The sequence below is a fragment of the Orycteropus afer genome, unplaced genomic scaffold (assembly GCF_000298275.1).
Source record: "Orycteropus afer afer isolate SDZICR_OR568_19922 unplaced genomic scaffold, OryAfe1.0 scaffold00085, whole genome shotgun sequence".
Taxonomy (NCBI): Eukaryota; Metazoa; Chordata; class Mammalia; order Tubulidentata; family Orycteropodidae; genus Orycteropus; species Orycteropus afer.
This window is the reverse complement of record NW_006921672.1, coordinates 3,704,605-3,709,987: the sequence shown is the minus strand read 5'-3', so window position 1 is coordinate 3,709,987 and position 5,383 is coordinate 3,704,605.

Below are 5,383 nucleotides of genomic sequence, written 5' to 3'. Positions count from 1 at the left end.
ACAGGAGAGAGCATAGAAGGGTCTGCTGGTGGTGCCACGTGTATTCCCAGCACAGCAGCCTGCTGAAGCAGTAGAAGAGATCAGAGCAAGCCTCGCCCCTTCTCTCTGGCAGCCAGGATATGTATGTTCACGGTGGCAGGACCCACACAGACCCTCCTGAGCCCCTGCTACCTTACTCCCCACTGCCACCCTCACCCTGTCCATTGAGAAAATGGAGGCGAGTGGGGTCAACCAGGGAAAGGGGATGGGGACCCAGAGCATTGCAATCCTCAGTCCTTTTACCTGCAGGAGTGGTGACAAGGTGTTATGTAAATAATGTCATAAACTCATCTGGAGACTGCCTTGACTATGACTTGCCTTTTGTCTGGGCTCCTTTCTGGAGTATGGATTCCTGATTTGGGAGCTAGAGGCTTAGTCTAGGGCTCAGATCCTCCCCTCTACATTTTATTTTAAAAGATTTTAAACCTGCAGAAAAGTTGAAAGAATAATTCAACGTAAACCATATCTCCTTCATCTACAGGCTATCCATAAAGTCCAGAAATGGGTAGATATTCAAGGCGTCATCAAAGACATCTTCAATCTGTAAAGAAATATGTTTCCAGACTTTGTGGTCATCTTATAGATTCACCAATTGTTAACATTGTACCACATTTACTTTATGTTGTTCTCAGGTGCTGTCAGGGTGGTTCTGACTCAGAGTGACCATATGGACAACTACAAAACCCTGCCCAGTGCTGTGCCATCCTCACAGACATTGCTGTGTTTGAACCCGTTATTGCAGCCACTGTGGCGGTCCATCACATTGAGAGTCTTCCTCTTTTTCTCTTACACTCTGCTTTACCAAGCCTGATATCCTTCTCCAGGCACTGGTCCCTCCTGATAACATGTCCAAAGTGTGTGAGACAATAAGGAGCATTCTAGCTGTACATCTTCCAAGACAAATTGTTTGTTCTTCTGGCAGTCTGTTGTGTATTCAGTATTCTTGGCCAACACCATAATTCAAATGCCTCAATTCTTCTGCAGTCTTTCTTACTCATTGTCCAGCTTTTGCATGCTTTTGAAGCAATTGAAAATGCCGTGGCTTGAGTCAGGTGCACCTTAGTCCTCTAAGTGACATCTTTGCTCTTCAACACTTTAAAGACGCCTTTTGCAGCAGAGTTGCCCAATGCAATACATTGTTTGATTTCTTGACTGCTGTTTCCATGGGATCTTTATGTTAGTATCTATATTTTCTGCTGAGCCATTTGAAAAAAGTATAGACTTTAAACAACCCCTGGTAATCAGTAACCTACTTTCTCTCTGCATTTGCCTGTTCTAGATATTCCATATAAGTGGGATCATATAATACTTACCCTTTTGTGTCTGGCTTATTTCATTCAGCATAATGTTTTCAGGGTTCATCCATGTAGCAAGGGCTGATCCTCCTAACTTGGAAATCATATGCAATGTGTGTGCAAGAGGGGCATTTTGCTAGGAAGAGCTCCATAACTTTCATACCTTATCATATTGCGCAAAGTAAAGCAATACCTCTGCAAATCGAGGTTTGTTGAGCTCAGCCTCTAGCTGGGTGACTAAGGATGAGTGTGCCCCCACCCCAACTCCAGGTAAGCACATGCATTTCCCGTGTGCCTAGTGGGTGTGAGTATCAGTCTTTCTTTGACCCTGTGGTAACATGGTAAGTGTTGCTACCTCTCCTTTATTCATGAAATATTTAGCACTAACGGTGTGCCAAGCACTGAACCAGTCATGCAGAGAGGAATAAGACCTGTCCCAGCCCTCGAGGGACTCACTGCCATTTTGATAGATGGTTAAAGAGATAAATCCCAGGGTTGTCAGTAAAAGTATGTGAGCAGAATAGGAGAGCCTGAAGCGAATTTGGTTTTGAGGGGCTGGGAGCAGGTAAAGGAGGATGCAGTTTTCTTACTATTTCCTCTGCCCTTGGGGCCCTGGAGAGTCTGGATCTAGGGCTGCCAGCAGCGTGACCTGTGCTGTCCCAGGGGAACCTCGCCCTGAGCCTTCCCCTGATCTTGATATTCCAGAAGTGAGCACAGGGCCGGGGCAGGTGCGCCATCAGATAACCTCAGGCCCACTCAAGTTTCTGCCAGGGCTCGTGCCACCTGAGCTGTCTGGGCCCTCCCTGCTGGGCACCTCATGAGGCCTCTCTAGAGGGGCTGGCTGGGGGCCAGTGGGGGTGTCACTGAACACCTTTGATGACTCAGACTGGTGCCACCCTCATCAGGTGAATCAGAATTTCCAGGATGTGGAGTCCAGGAACCTAGTTTTCAAATACCTCCTAAATGGCTCTGACGATAGTCCAGTTTGGGGAACGCTGATTGCTGTCATCTCGTCCTACCTGCTTGCCAGCTTCCTTCCTGAGGTTGGGGTCAGAAGGAACAAGGGCAACACAGCTGCTTCCAGATAGGACAAAATGGGAGTAGGGTCCTGCCCGTGTCAGATTACCCAGTAAGCAAGGTCAGCAGGGGCTTACTTGTGCTTAACTTAATAATCTGTAGTGAAATTTTCAAATTTTTTTATACATCAAAGATTCTGCTTCTAGGTCTGGCTGACATCTGGCTCTCCCAATCTCATAGCACTTTCCTATAGAACCAAAGCCTCTTTTCAAATTTATAATCCCTGACAGGGACCGAGTCCCCAGTAAGCAAGGTGAGCATGGGTCTATTTGTGCTTCCACACTAATCTGTGTTGTTGTTGTTGTTGTGTGCTGTTGAGTCGGACCCGACTCATAGCGACCCCTCCTTGGGCTTCTGAGGCAGTATCACTATGGAAGTAGATTGCCCCATCTTCCTTCCGAGACGCTAATCTGTAGTGAACCGTTTTTCACCACATCAAAGACTGTCCTGCCCTCCCACCCTGCTTCCTAGTGGCTCATCCATCAAAAGAATTCTCTCCTGTACTGGGACCTTGTTTGTCACCTTTCCGCTTGCCCTACGTCATCTGCACACAGACACAAATAAAAGATAAGAACAACCTACTTTGATGAAATTCCTTTTTGATGAAACTGAGGGATTGATTTTTTTATTATTATAAACTCTGTGATGTACGTCTTATGGAAATATTTTTATGCATGGTTTGATCATTCCCACAGGTTTAGGATAAATTCCAAGAAGAGGAATTGCTGACTCTGAGGATATGCCCATCCTCTGTTTGGCTACACAGTGCCAAGCTACCCACCAGGAAGCCTGCCTAGCTCACACTCCTGCCAGCTCGAAGCACTCATTCCTCTACAACTTCATCAATACCAAGCACGATCAATTTTTCCAAATGACTTTAGTATGAATGAAGGGCATCCATATGTGTGTGTGTGTGTATGTATATATATATACACATACACACACACACATTTTTTTTCCTGTTGAGAACATACACAGCAGAACACAACCAATTTAACAATTTCTAAAAGTACAATTCATTGACATTGATTACATTCTGCAAGTTGTGTAACCATTTCATCCTCTTTCTGAGTTGTTCCTCCTCCATTAATATCATTGACCCTTAAGCTTCCTATCTAATCTTTAGAGTTGCTGTTACCAATTTGATCCCATATAGATAGATCTTAAGGAGCTCTGGTAGTGTAGTGCCTAAGGCACTTGACTGCTAACCAGAAGGCTGGCAGTTCAAACCTACCAGCCACTCCTGGGAAGGAAGGTTGGGCAATCTACTTCCGTAATGATATCGTCTCAGAAACCCCAGGAGGGGTAGCTATGAGTCAGGTCCAACTTGACAGCACATAACAACAACAAGAAGATCTTAAAAGAGCACTGTACTCAAGGCAGACATTCCTTACTAGTTAAGCCAAACTATTGTTTGGTATTAAGAAGACTTCAGGAAATATTTTCAGTTTAAGACAAAATGTAAAGAGTATCTCAGGGCAGTAATTTTAGGTGTTCATCCAGCCTCCATGGCTCCAGAAAGTCTGGATTCCATGAGAATTTGAAATTCTGTTCTGTGTTTTCCACCAATGAAGGACATTCTTAATCCTAGCTTTATTACTAAAGCTAAAATACTGCCTCCCTAATAAGGTCACCATGATTCGGAGCTGACTTAACAACAAGAACAACAACTTTAGGCAACTATTTTGGTCCATCAGTCACTCCCAGGTCCCAGAGCAAAGGAGGCACAAACTCTGGGGCTGCCTAGGTGGAGCCCTTCCTGTGGATTTTAGATCTCTTCTGAATTTCCCTTATCCAGACGCCCCTCTGGGAGAGTCCCAGCCCCTTCCTCTGTCTTCCTCTCCTTGCTTCCCCTTCTCTTCACAAGGTGATTTTTAAAAACAAAAGCAAAAGCAAAAAAATAAATACTGCATAAGCAGCTTTATAGAAACATTAAACAATTCTGCATGAAAGATAGGAAGAAAAAAATCACCCACAATCAGTGGCTCCAACAAATTAAGTTGTTTTTATTTGCCTGTGTTCCCTTCCAGTTCTCATCCAAATGCAGGTAATAGGTTTGCCCAATTATAATCTGGCACAGATCCAATTTTTCATCCTGCCACCGTGTTTTCTCTTTCTATCAGAACCATTTTTTTTTTTTTTAATGTTGCTACAGGGTCATCATATTTCTCATTGTAATTGCTATACAATATTCCAACGAGTGAATAATTTAATAAACATTACCCTAATGTAAGTCATTTAAGTAGTTACTTGCTTTTTCAGTTATAAATAGTGCAGGAGAGCGTGTTTTTATGGCTATAGCTTTTTCCTTCATTGGAATTATTTCCTCAGGCCTGTTCCCAAGAGTGAGACAGCTGGGTCAAAGGGGATGAACGCTTTCATGATTCATGGTGTGAATTGTTATATTGTTTTCCAAACTTCTTTGTTATATTTCTGCTCAAAAATAAAAAAAAAAAATGCTAATACATGCTCTTTTTCAACTGCATAGAAGTAAGATTTTCACTACCCAGAAATGGTCACTACTACTATTTGGACAGTCATCCTTGCAGACATCTCTTGGTGCATAAATATACATACAGATACTAGAAATAAAAGTAAATTTTCACAAAAGGGATCATACTCATGTGCTGGTTGTGCAGTATCTTCTTTTCACTCAACACAATGTCTTGATCTTCCTAATTGGTGCTGCTACCAGCAATGCCTATGTGATACCATGATGCAGTACAGTAATAGCCAGAAGCCAGGCACCCAGCCAGGCATTGTTTTAATCTGCATTAGCTCATTTAATCTCCACAACAACCCAATGAGATAAGTTCTACTATCATGCCCATTTTATAGTTGAGGAAACAAGACTCAGAAATTAATTGTCCAAGGTCACATAGCTAGTGAGTGGTGGGGCTGGCACTGGAGCACCAAAACAAATGCTTACAGAAGTAATACATGAATATATTCTTCTTATTAAATATATATAT